Source organism: Nilaparvata lugens, chromosome 8, assembly GCF_014356525.2.
Source record: "Nilaparvata lugens isolate BPH chromosome 8, ASM1435652v1, whole genome shotgun sequence".
Taxonomy (NCBI): Eukaryota; Metazoa; Arthropoda; class Insecta; order Hemiptera; family Delphacidae; genus Nilaparvata; species Nilaparvata lugens.
Genome location: NC_052511.1, coordinates 30,508,009 through 30,522,953, shown reverse-complemented (window position 1 = coordinate 30,522,953; position 14,945 = coordinate 30,508,009). Strand labels below are relative to the sequence as shown.

The following is a 14,945-nucleotide window of genomic DNA, read 5'->3' as shown; positions in this document are numbered from 1 at the left end:
ACTCCTTAACTCAAGATTCCCCCGTTAACTCAAAACATGCAGGGGATTCAAAACTATTATAAAAAAATCTAATGCATGATCTTAATATAGCTGGAAAATTTATTGCTTCATAAACTTATTAAATAATTGGTGAGTGAAGATGAACCCTGATGTTGGAATTATAATATTGGAGAATTGAGGGTTTCGATAGAAATCAATGGTACAAAATTGATTATTACTTTTATCAGTAATAACTACGAATACCAACTTTCATTAAAAACTTGCAGGTAACTCGTGCTCCGCAAGGGTCCAAAAAACTTGACCTACTGTAATCTTGATGAATTGAAAATAGGCCGTTCTCGGTTGATCAAGTATTGAAAAATATCGATTAATAAAAAGTCTGAATAAGTAACTGAATATGCATATATGTGACTAATAACTGAAATATGTAATAACTGTAACTAATATAAATGTAACTGAATAACTGATATTTAAATAAGTAACTGGCTTCGGGGGATTTTAATAGATTTCTTTTATATAGATAATTATCAAACTATTCAAGTATTCCAAACAAAGCAATATCTTGAATTTGAGGCAGCACTGTTGGATGGTTACACACAGAAGAGTCATTTTGTTTCCAGTCTGGGCGTTTAGAATAGAATACATGAGTGGTTATGGAGCAGCACACACGCTTGTCTACCATCTATCGACGGCTGTTGGTTGAAGAAATGATTATAACAGCTGATTTTTATATCTGTGTGTGGCCTGCTCACAAATCTTCTCCCATAATGATTACTCTGAAGGACCGTAGGAAAGAGCCCTGGGGTCGGATTATAAATTTGATAGGCTATAAACCTGGTACTGAACATAACAAACACAACTAAAAAAAATCATCAGATTAAAAAAGTTATTGAACGTCAAAATTTGAGGCTCGATCTTCATTTATCCTATTATATTAAGCGATCGATTTCTGTATTCATATATCTGGTTATTTTAATATCTAGTTATTTTACATCTGGTTATTTTTATATCTGGATATTTTTAGATCTGGATATTCATGTTTAACGGATCTCGAAAACGGCTATAACGATTTTCACGAAATTTGGAACATAATTATGATATAAAGATTTGATTGCACTAGGTCTCATCCTTGAGAAAAATCGCTGAACGACATTAAAATGATAATTAATCCTTGGCTGAAACAGCTGTGGATAGTAAAAAAATGAGTATTTGAAAAATCAAAATATCGCATCCCCGAAATTTATAAGATGACGTATAGCCAGCTGTGAAATATAAACACGATCATTTTAGAGAATTGTGTTCTGTTTATCAATAAATAATAAAAATAACGAGCGAAGCTCGGTGCCCCGATATTATAGATAAATGGTACTAAAAGATGTTTATATTGCTTTTATTAATTGACTAGCCGTCCGGCTCGCTTCGCTCGCCATATCCATCTAGCCAGGGGGCTCCGCCCCCTGGACCCCCGACTGTGTCGTCCAAAAATGAGATCAGTGGGCTCGCTTCGCTCGCCTGCATGTAGACCTCAGCGGAACCTCTGTAACGAATTCGAACGTATTATGTCAATTTGATCTCGAAAAACACCTGTTACTATATTGGCGTATCTTTGGCGAACAAAATTCTTCCACCTCAGCTAAACCTGTGTACTGAATTATTTTAAATATATTTCCATCAATTATTGAAAAAGGTGAGGAAACGCAGAAAAGCTGAGAAAACGCTAATTTTGGCTAATTGGATAAATTGGTATTCAGGAGGTCCTGGATAAATGCATTTCAATCTTCACTTGGTGCCAACTTCACAAAGTCAACTCAACTTATTGCCAACCTGACAAAATTTCCAATTTAGTTACCAGAACAACTGTTTCGAGGAGGTACTCTCTCTAGATTATAGTTCTATATCAACATATGGTATGGACATTTCAATTATAATTTTAAGATATTGGAATAAGAAAAATATACATGCTAGAAGAACTTTAAAGCCTTAAAAACCACCCTTTGAGTTAAAATGTCGCCAAATGATTTCTTAGTGCGCCTTTAAAGGTCCAACTGAACATACCTACCAAATTCGAACGTTTTTTGTCTGGTAGATTTTTAGTTCTGTGAGTGAGTGAGTCAGTCAGTAAGTCAGTCAGTCAGTGAGTGCCATTTTGCTCTTATTATATAGAAGATACAAATATATTATCTCCAATTTCTACGTCGTCATTGAAACAGCATTGATTATGGAAATTGAAGTTTGTTGAATGCCCTCAACAAATTTTGATTTGTTGGATTCATTATCTCCATATGAATATAATGAATGAATATAGATTGATGTAATAAACGAAAAACTGGTAAGAGTTGTTATATAACTGAGAGGAATGAACAGCAAGAGAATTGGAAAGAACGTGAGTAAGATATAAAAGGAATAGCAGATAAGATATTGAATTGAGGGTTAGGGGGACAGTCTGATAGGCATAGAAAACTGGGAGAGGCAAACCTTCCCATCTCTTCTCTTCCACACTCTCCAGGCAAAGTCTACCGGAAATTAAGCCAGCTGTAGGCACTGAGGGGTAGAATAGGTGACCATTTTGCACCGAGTGGGTCGGAATGAGTCAAATAATGTTAAAATCGAAGTAACCCATCCAAGAGTTCTATAATACAGTTGAGATTGGATTAGAAATTTGCTCTGATAAGTATTTGAAGTTCAAAGTGTTATTGAATATAAACATAAGGCTAGCTTCACACACATTCGGTTTCATTCGGGTCGGTTCGGTTCGTTGTAGAAAACGATGAGACTTTCATACGTCATATCAGGTTTTAATTCGTACGACTCTAATAAGGTATTCTCTTTTGAAACACAGCTGTGTTTGGATTTTTATAATTCAGGCTGGTAATAAAATATAAAAGCTGGTGTTCAAATAGAAAGATGTGATATCTTGAGCAACATTTTTTTTCAATTCAATCGGAAATTGTGAACTATTCACAATAGTTAATTTCCGATTATATTAATTTTGGATTTTAGATGGCGTTCAGAGTGATTATTTTTCTTTTCAATTTTGATTTTGACACATGGTACATAACGATCATCTCTTCTCTCCATTAATAAAATCATGTAATTTTCATGGAAAAATAGAAAAAAATGAAAACTCTCCCTGAGTTTTCATTTATCTCCATATTTTTTCAGAAAAATTTTCATTGAGAAAAAATGCTCCAGTGATCTAACAGAAATGAATTGACCATATGATTTTGACAGAAGATTCTTGAAAAGATAATCACGATATCAGGTTGAAATAAAAATAGAAAAGCGAGTGTGTTTGATAGTATATTTCGCACCTAGGGCCGAATATGAGACTTTTAAACACATTTATGCCCGTGGTGTGAACGCTATTTTTTGCCACACAAAAAAACAAAACTATATATATATATATATATATATATTATATATATATATATATATATATATATAGCACATAACAGAAGACTCTTTAAAGTTTGTAATATAAATTAAAACAGGAGACACGATATAAATAGATTGAAAACACTTAAAAACTTACATTAGAAATGGGGGAAATTTTTGGAGACTGTGTCTCCTTTCTCAACCGAGAAGACTGCAGTTTTGAATCCAACGGTTGTGTCCGTTGGACTCAACGGTTGTGTGTTCAGTCCAACGGACGTAACCGTTGGATTCAAAACTGCAGTCTTCTCAGTTGAGAAAGGAGACACTGTCTCCGAAAATTTCCCCCATTTCTAATGTAAGTTTTTAAGTGTTTTCAATCTATTTTTATCGTGTCTCCTGTTTTAATTTATATATATATATCGGTTTCCAAGATTGAGTCTAACTGACATAACTGTTGGATTCAAAACTGCAGTCTTCTCGGTTGAGAAAGGAGACACAGTCTCTGAAAATGTCACCCATTTCTAATGTAAGTTTTTAAGTGTTTTCAATCTATTTATATCGTGTCTCCTGTTTTAATTTATATATATCGGTTTCCAAGATTGAGAGCTGGAAACACATTTTTGCCCGTGGTGCGAACGCTATTTTATGCCACACAAAAAAAAATATATACATATATATATGAGAGAATAATAAATTATTGTTTATTGGGCACAAAACTGGAAGGTCATAGCTCTAGCAAATCTGAGGTAGCCTACGGTAATCTGAATATCAGGAAATTGTACAAGTATCTTTATTTTTTTCATTCTCAGTGGATACAATTGCAAATCATATAAATATGATCGGGAAAGAACAACAGGCATGGCTCAAACTATTCTGTTTCCAAATTTCGATAATGAATAACATGACCAAAAAAATAGGTTGTAGTTTCAAGTAGTTCCAAAATTATCCACCAGGTTTAGTGGTAAACGCAGTACAAGCTGCATTTGGGTAGATTTTAATTTGTCTAAACTAGTAGTTCTGTGAACAGTAGACCTCACGCAGTATTCTTATTCACAAGTACCTGATGTCAACTGTATCAAATGTTAACAAAATCAGTTCACGTTTGAATTTGTATTCCATAATTTATTAATATTTATGTCAATTTAAACAATGAATAGAATATATTTTCTATTCCAGAATTCATATAATATTCATCCAGTTCCGTGATAATTTTTCCATCTAATAAAAATCAATTTTTTTCAATCAAAAATATTATAATTTCTTCGGCATTATTTAGTTCATTTGATTATTCTTAATCACCTATTAAATAAGTTTTTTCGAATGTGAGAATATTGATACTAATGGGCACGCATAATAATACCATGACTGCAAAACAAAATATTGAAACCAAAGACCTTGAAGCTCCGATTAGACTAAATTTATCAACAAAATGTTAATAACTCATTCCTCATAGATTATAATTAGATTGAACATAACTTATCATACACATGATGAACATGTGTGTTTGTCAACTTGCGTTCAATCTAATAGAATCTATAAGGATTAAATTATTAACATTTTGTTAATAACTTTGGTGTAAATCAGGCTTAAAGATGCATACCTCTTCAAGGTCTTTGATTGGAACTATAGACCTTATACAAATACAGTAATAGACTAGCTTTTCCACACATCTGTGTAATCACTCGTTAGCTGATTTATGATGGATAATTCTATAGTCTGATTTTCACTCTAATATTGGTGTATGAAGGAGGCTCCTTTTTCCTTGGAAATGCAAAATTTCCAAAAACCCTATACGTCGACGCGCGATTAAAAAAGGAACATACCTGTCAAATTTCATGAAAATCTATTACCGCGTTTCGCCGCAAATGTGCAACATATAAACATATAAACATATAAAGATATGAATATATTAAGATTGTGCCTGCACTTTTTAAAAGATAATAGATAAGATAATTTTGAATAAAATTTAGAATTTAGAAATAGGCCGACACATCTAGAAAATACCTGAGTCTATACCTAATTCATGCAGGTGAACGGGCTAGAGTCAAGAAAACTTCAATTAATCTTGCCATGCCTGATTTAATAGGTTTATACTATAGAAAATCACTACAATTTGAAATAATTGAAAAATACAAACAGTTTCAATAAACATTGGCAACTAAAATCGAACAACAGAAACAACAATTTCATGTTACTTTGTTGACATTCTTCATCTGATTCGGGGGCGCATTACTATCCCCGTTTAGATAGCAATACGTCACAAAACCAAACAATATCAGTCATCAAATAACAAATAATTAACTTCGACATAAAATTACTCCAGAAAGAAAAGCCCGTTGAACCCAAGTTTCGTCGATAGTAACCCATATAACCCATTTCATAATAATTTTGAATCCCCACTTTTGATTGACATTCTCGAATGAACCTTTGTTTCACTACACTGCACTTTCGTTGGTCTGTACGTTGCTTTATCGTCGGGGTTACAGTACCTTGTTTTTGGCGGTGAGCTTTTACCGGTTGAATTTGGCTTGACGGCGACGTCCTCTTACGTCCCTAGACCTGTCGTCTGAACGGGTGTCTTGAAGCGGTGTTACATAAAGTTGCGGAACCAAAGGGGTGGTAGTACAAGAAGTTGGTTTGGGAACACACATGAACCGCTGTAAATAAATGTATTACAGCATTAATTTCTAACTCTTCCTACAATTCATCAAAAGCTAAAACAGGAGTTTATTCTGTTATTTAATTTAGATTTTATCTTGACGTTCTGATTTCATTCTCAAAATTTAACAGATTTAAAACAAATTTACTTGCCAGAGTGTCATTGAAATACAATGTAACCTTTATGAAAACACTCGTAATAAATTAATATAATGCTTTTAGAATACTTCATTAATTATGATGTTAACTTTTATGATATTTTTCGTTTGGTTTGCAAAATCAAATATAATTTTTCATATAGTAGCTCGGCTAGTATTGTTGGAAACTTGTGCGCCAGCCAACATTTATTTTATTTATTATTTATGAACTATAGGACGCAATCCAAGTGTAAATAACGGGCATTCGCCCAAAACTGCTCAGAACCTTAATTAAAAATGAACATTCCAGAGTTTATGATTTGATTTACCTACAAATACAAGTCCAAAAACTAGTATCAACTGAAATTATGAATTTATCACCTAATAAAACAAGACACTTTATAACACAATAAAGAAAAAAATATTGAAAATTTCTCTTTAAGGAAAGATAATGTTTGCCTTATAAGATTCACCTTTAATTAAATAAAATTAGTAGACACATAGAAAATAATTTAAATTGTATTAAAATTTGAACATTCATTAATATTAATTTCCTGGAGAAGAAAAACTTTCTTCTTCATCTATTAAGATTTCTATCATAAAAAATTCACTAAATCATTCAAAAGCGTTAATGACATAAGAAAACAGAGTCTGAAAAATATAAATTAAAAAAATGTCATAAACTCAATATGAACATAATCTTAAAAATTTCATTCCAATTTAAATGCTATCTTCCTGACTTCCAGCAATACTCTACGATAATATATCTCCAGAAACAATAACTCAAATGTAACGTAACTGAAACTTTCTATACTTCTGTAGAAAAAAATTTATAATTATCTTCCATCACTAATAAAATCAAAAGGATTATTCTCAATCAATATTATTAACTTGAAAAATAACAGGCTTAATTAATTCAATACTCTTATGGAAGTTTCAATCAATTTATAACACTTAAATTATTCCCTAAATTATATTTTAACCTTATTTTACATACCTTAGCGGTTATTTGAAGAAACAATTATTCGTACATGATGAAGAAACACAATTAAACCTTTCAGGACATGGCACTACTAGTAAATTTAAACATTAATAAAAAATAAAACTAGCTCCTACATTAACTACTGAAATAAACTTATAAACCTGCCCAAAAAGGGGGAAACATAGTGACTACATCTTTACTCTCGTAGTGCTCCTAGCAAAGTGTCCTCCGGAACGTAATCTGGTCTCTCGACTCGGGAATCCCCACTACTGTATTTAGAAACAGGTCTCCTATTGGGCGAATGGAATCAATTTGACCAATCGTCGCGTGGCTTCTACAGCCTTTGGACCAAATGGTAACTGCAAAATCGGTAGTTTGTTATAATTTCAATGCTTGCTGTTTTCCAACTTATCGCATTTTATGTCGCGACAAGAAGGCTAAGTTTTAGAGATAATTCCATAATCTACATTCCTCGACGACTCGGAGCCACAATTTTTAAATATCTATCATGGGAAACTCGAAGTCATGGCCGTTCATAATAGAGAGAGAAAATAATTTATTTTGCTAACTCACTTACAATAATGGCTCTAGTCTATTGCGTATTAAATTTACTATTATAACTTGGGAAAAGGCCTGAATTAAAGACAGTGCCCGGCACAAGATATAAAGATATAAACATTCAAACATTTGAACATTTAAACATTTAAACATTTAAACATTTAAACATTTAAACATTTAAACATTTAAACATTTAAACATTTAAACATTTAAACATTTAAACATTTAAACATTTAAACATTTAAACATTTAAACATTTAAACATTTAAACATTTAAAACATTTAAACATTAACATTTAAACATTTAAACATTTAAACATTTTAAACATTTAACATTTAAACATTTAAACATTTAAACATTTAAACATTTAAACATTTACATTTAAACATTTAACATTTAAACATTTAACATTTAAACATTTAAACATTTAAACATTAAACATTTAAACATTTAAAACATTTAAACATTAAACATTTAAACATTTAAACATTTAAACATTAAACATTTAAACATTTAACATTTAAACATTAAACATTTAAACATTTAAACATTTAAACATTTAAACATTTAAACATTTAAACATTAAACATTTAACATTAAACATTTAAACATTTAAACATTTAAACATTTAAACATTTAAAATTTAAACATTTAAACATTTAAACATTTAAACATTTAAACATTAAACATTTAAACATTTAAACATTTAAACATTAAACATTTAAACATTTAACATTTAAACATTTAAACATTAAACATTTAAACATTTAAACATTTTAAACATTTAAACATTTAAACATTTAAACATTTAAACATTTAAACATTTAAACATTTAAACATTTAACATTTAAACATTTAAACATTTAAACATTTAAACATTTAAACATTTAAACATTTAAACATTAAACATTTAAACATTTAAACATTTAAAATTTAAACATTTAAACATTTAAACATTTAAACATTTAAACATTTAAACATTTAAACATTTAAACATTTAAACATTTAAACATTTAAACATTTAAACATTTAACATTTAAACATTTAAACATTTAAACATTAAACATTTAAACATTTAAACATTAAACATTTAAACATTAAACATTTAAACATTTAAACATTTAAACATTTAAACATTTAAAATTAAACATTTAAACATTTAAACATTTAAACATTTAAACATTTAAACATTTAAACATTTAAACATTTAACATTTAAACATTTAAACATTTAAACTTTAAACATTTAAACATTTAAACATTTAAACATTAAACATTTAAACATTTAAACATTTAAACATTTAAACATTTAAACATTTAAACATTTAAACATTCAAACATTCAAACATTTAAACATTCAAACATTTAAACATTTAAACATTCAAACATCCAAACATTTAAACATTTGAACATTTAAACATTTGAACATTTAAACATTTGAACATTTAAACATTTAGAGAAATGCCAAACCATCAACTGCGAAAGTTGAGGTAAGAAGTCCTTCCTACTCTGAAAATCGAGAAACCAGCTTATTACATTCAAGTGGGGCGAAAAATACTTTGTTTTTATTTCTGGTTTCCTAGCAACAATCTCGAATATGATAAACTTATTCGTGTCGAGGGGGCGTTCGGTGCTATGCGATTGCTATTCGGAGCCGAATCACCGTTTCACACTTATCGGAATTTGCTGAAAACGGAACGAACCGAACCGAACCGAATGTGTGTGAAAGTAGCCCTTCGCTAGAAACGAATTTGATCCTGATGGAATTTATTAGAGTCAAATGGACGTTCGGTTCCATGCGGTTCCTATTCAGTACCAAATTACCGTTTCACACTTATCGGAATTTGCCGAAAACGAACCAAAAACGAAACGAACCGAATGCGTGTGAAGCTAGCCTTATTATTATATGGTTATTATAGATGGTTAGTAGTGAAAATCGGATTCATTACTCCAGATTTCCTTTCAGAAGTTTGAAGAGTTATCATCATCCGTCAATAATATGAATTTCTTGATTCATGGTTATAATCATTCAATTAGCATTAGTTGGAGCACAATGGGAAACGTTCTAGTTAACAAAATGAATGTACATAAGTTCCTATTCATATAAAAATTATTTACAGTTTGTAACCACCAAGTGTACATCTTATTACAGTCTCTTCACTGCCATTTCCATCCTACGTTTGAAGACAACAAGAATCCTCCTGACCTCGAAGCAAACTGAATCAAATCGAATTTCCTCAACACAAATCAGTAATAGGCCAGCACATGAATTAATTTAACACGTTATCCCTCTCGGAGTGAATCGAATGAAGCAGCTGGAATTTATTGCTGGTGAGGAACACATTTCTTCTGCTTTTCCCTTCAATGCGATTGATTTCCACAGTGGAAATGTGAGAGAGAATGAGGAACAGAGTGGTTGTAAGGGAGAGAGGGTGTGTGTTGTAGGAGAGGGAAAGAGAAAAAAGAGTAGAGAGATTAAATTGATCGGAAAAGAGGGCTTGTGGATTCGACCAAAGTGGTCTGTATTGAATTAGGACCAAGTCGAAGCTCAATGCAACCTACTTCAGTTTGCCGAAAACTCACAATGCTGCTGCCTCTGGCTCAGCCACTTCCCCCTCCAAACACCCTAGAGCATCACCCAACAAATTTGTTGTCTCTTTTGCTCACCCGGAGATGAAATGAGAAGTAAAGAGTAGCATGTGGGACACAACTCAACTTGGGAAGAATCACTGTGTATGAATCTATGAATATGAATTTATACTGTGTATGAGCCTAGATATTTTCCATTACTTCGTTCTATCTAATGATAAGAGATAAGAGATCAAAAATAGCAAATTAAACGGCATGAGCTGTTTCATAATGTAACAATAACGTATCGATAGTTCCATGGATAATCAAAGAACTTGAAGGATCAGATTTTTGTCTATTGATTGCTGATTGAAAATTTACCGTTATTTCGCTTGCTTGGAGAAAATTGTGAACTCAGCCCAGTATAATTTGATAGAATCCAACAACTGTTCAAGAATTTATACCGAAACAAATGTTTTTCATATCTTACGATCTACTTTTAAACTCCGATAAAGGTCAAGATATAGAACAATGTGATTTATTACTGCTCGCATTTCACCTTCCATATAGATAATATTATGAAGGAGAGATATTCATTTATTCATTATAGGTAAGGATCAATCAATGAAGTTACAGCTTGCATTCAACCTCACATAGGCCTGACAGCTTGCATTCCATGCACTGGCAAACATCCTATCCACATACACACACAAGATGCAAGCGGTAAGCAGCAACTCAAAAGCAGCAAGCAGGATCCGCCCAGGGCCCAAGCAACAATTGTGAAGCATGTTCCGTTGTTCGTGCATTTCCACCTGCCGACAGTTCACTATCCGGGGGGCAGGCTAGTCCTTTGCGCCCTCAGATTCCCTTCCCCCTCTCACCCAAACGACCCTCGGCACTAGGCAATGTGTTATGTTGCTCTCCGTTCAGTGAGCTTAATCGAGTTGACATTTAATTTCCGCGCAAACTATTAGCGAGCGCTGAGAGGGATGAGGGAGCCAGTGGAACGGGGAATGAGGAGAACGAGGGAACAGGGAGCGAAGTGGAACGGATTGGCCAACTACTAATTCCGTGTACTTGGTGTGTTGTCCTCATGCATAGTGTTGTCGCGGGTTAAGCCAGCCAAACCAACTGCCGTTAATTGCCTTGTCACCGTTAAAAACCACTAACATCTGATTAAAATCCCGATAAATTATTTATAACGATGCAATATTATCGCCTAACCCGATATATAATAATTAGTTCACATAACCAAGTCATGAGAATAGAATTATTCTTGTTGAGTATTGCTCAATTTGAAGATATTCTATTTGGTCAATTTCAATAGAATGTGAAGGCTTCTTCCATAATTGGATCAAAAATGGAAATGAAAGGTGAAGCTACATTCGAATTGGATTTGAAATGTATTGAAACTAATCAATAGAGATGATAATCATTTAATAGTTTCATAGCTCTTTGAATATATAGAGCACATAACAATTTATAGTGAGAGGCAGTCAGTTTCTTAGCATATATTTCCTAATTGGATTAGTTCGGATGTGTTCCTTATTTGATAATAGCTGATGAGATTCTGATTCACTTCGTTTCTTCGCAGAAATGATGGTTGTTTCAAGGTTTTGATAGAAACATAAAATAATTGTACTTATTTTACAATATAAAATAAGTGTATTTTACATTACCCACAAGTGTAATGTATTTATATAATGCATAAATGACACAGGAAACTGATACTTCCACATCTCACCATAATTTTGTCTCATTGAATGATGTTTTTTCATGGAATGAATTCAACTTGGAATAATTATTAGATTGAACTGGAAATAAAAGAATGATTTTAATTATAAATTTATGAATGATTCCTACCCTTATTATGAATAGGCTATTGTTCCCAAACCCATAGTCATCTTTTCAGCAGATCTATTAATCCATCATTTGAACTGTCGCTTCCAATTATCTCATGTGAGTCTTACATGAATAGGATAAAAACTCCATTGATAGAAACAAGATGGATAAAAAAATGAGAACATTCATGTCGGCTCTCGCCTGCCATCAATCGAATCGCTAACTGAAAAATGAAGTCTCTTCAAATTGTAAAAAATACTGGTTCTAAGAAGATAGCGCACCATTACGAACATAATTACCAGAACATGCATCTATCAAACACTGATAAAAGTAAAATCCATCCTTCGATTGAAATCTGACACCGGATAAAAATTTCGCCACTTTTGTCGCGTCATATTTGCCGGATGATGTTGCCACCTCCATTTCCTTCCGTTACATCTCTCAGTCACTGACTGTATCTGTGTGTGTGTGTGTGTGTGTGTGTGTATGTGTGTGTGTGAATGTGAGTACACCAAAGTGCATATAATGGAAATGAATCTGAATTTACGTCGTGTTTTATGTAAGCATCGACGCTACACGTGAGAACTATTGGCGTATAAATCGAGTCAGTATTGGATTGCAGAAAGTAAAATGATGAGAAAGTGTGGTGAGGGGGGAAAGGAGTTGGGATGGCGCCTTTTCACGTTTTACAACTCCTTGTTTTAAGAGGCAGTAAAACAAGGCGGCATCAGACGAGCGATGTGTCTACGAATCTGATCCGATTCTTGATCATTCCATCCGTACTCTATATCTGTATATAAACAGATATAGTGCTGAATATATAGCTCATAATATATAGACTACAGATATATTGCTAGTACGCCAGCGCTAAGAAAGGAGTCACCATCCTGGAAAACTGTAAAAGGATTTGCCTTGTTCGTCCTATTGAAAGGAGATGGATTATTCGCTCTTTTCTTTGCTAGCTCGGTTCTTGGCTGAGTTCAGCTTATTTACACGCTCGTTACGAGCCATGGTTACTACTCTCTTTTGTTCACCGAATAGCGATAGATGTCAGTGGTGAGAATATAAGAGGTGGAGAAGATAGGAATGCAGAAGGACAAGTGGATGAGAATTGAAAAAGATGGAGGAGGAATTATGGAAAGAGCAACGATAAATGAGGGAAAATGTAATTTGAAAACAGGGAAAGTGAAAACTGGAAAAGTAGATAGAGCGATTCAATATTGATGCTTAGATCAAAGTCTAGGGGTTCAAGCTGATATTTGAGAAGAGATGCAAGAAAAATGAACGAATAGGAAAGCGAAGCAAATTTCGGATAACAGGTAAGATGAATGAAAACAGATAGAAGAGGAAGGAAGAAATAGGATAATTGATGAAGAGAAAAAGAGCAATGGAAAAAAACAAGAGACAAGATTGAGGGATAGGATGATAGGAGGGAACAAAAGTGAATAAATGATGAATTAGATAACTATGAATTTTGAGTGAGTAGATGGGAATCGTAGAGGCAGGGTGGAAGATTGAGAAAGATGATTAATAACGAAGAGAAGAATGAAAGGAAAGGAGTAGAAAAGGATGGAGGAGAATGGGAGATATGCAAAAATATTGAATGAAAATGAAACTCAGAAAAGGAAGGGAATAAATCGGGAAATAGGAATGAAAAAAGATATCTATAGAGAATAAACATCACGCAGACGATGAAGAGATGGAAGTGAGGAAAGAAGTAGAATTTAAAAAGAAGCTAGAAGTCGTTGGAAGGAAGATGATGATGAGGACAAGACTGCATCTCTACAAAGTTGAGCTGTGAAAGTAAATTATCTGGAAATTTCATGAACGCTTCATTCTCAATCGTTTTCATCCCTTCCCCATCCTCAGCTACCCTGCCCACAATTCTCTATTCTTCTCCCAGAATTCTGTTCTCGTGTTACAGGTCATCATCTGCTGCATTATTCTGTCCATCCTCCACGCCTATGATTCAGTGAATTTTTCTTGCTTCCAATTTTGGAACTTATTAGAAATTTATAAACTTCCAAAATCATACTCAATAATGGATCAATAAGTAAGTATTTGAATAATTATAAATGATAGCAATATAAATGATTTGAGCTTATTCCACAGCAGCACAGCAGTGTTCCTTTTCAAAAATATGGAGATTATCCATTATCTACTGGCTGTTTTGGTACCAAATAATATTGGATCATATACCAGCTACCCACGAGCAAACTGGGAAAGTATCAATCCAAAATTTTTCAAGTGATAATGATGGAGGAGGTTTCAAATACTCTCTGAAAGATTAATAATATGGTTTACGTACCCCCTAGTACAACTAGAAGAAATAACTTCCTCCTTGTTCCCAATTTCGTCGTAGTAGGAGGGAATGGGAGAGTTTATAAAACTGTCACTCACCTACTGTTAACATGTGATTAGTCCCCTATGAGTTTGATGAGCTTTGAGTCGAACATCGTACTCAAGAATTTGGTGAAAACAAGAATACAACCCTGCTTTTCATAGGAGGTGACTGAAAGGGACCCCCTCTCCAAAGCCCTTCTTCCAAAACCCTTCTTTACCTTCTCAATAATCTTTGGAACTTTCCATTTCCAGTATGGCAATTTTTCCATTGACTCAGCTTTGTGTCATTTTTTCTCCCTTTTCCTATCTATAGGCCTTTCTTGGCCAAATTCTCACTTCTTCTCAGGCCAACCCAAGGTGTTATGTGGACCGTGCTGATGGGTGGTGCGTTTATATAGTATCTCCAACGGTGCCTGCAGGATACCAGGTGCCCTACTGTATTATCTAGCCTTGCCTGGACATGCAGGGCTGTCTGGGTTGAC

The 14,945-nt window shown here is 33.0% G+C and overlaps 1 protein-coding gene across 1 annotated transcript in view; it reads right to left on the bottom strand.

Moving 5' to 3' along the window:
* LOC111047136 (CUGBP Elav-like family member 4) overlaps positions 1-14,945 on the bottom strand; it is a 461,039-nt gene that overhangs the window by 220,344 nt on the left and 225,750 nt on the right. The window lies entirely within an intron of this gene.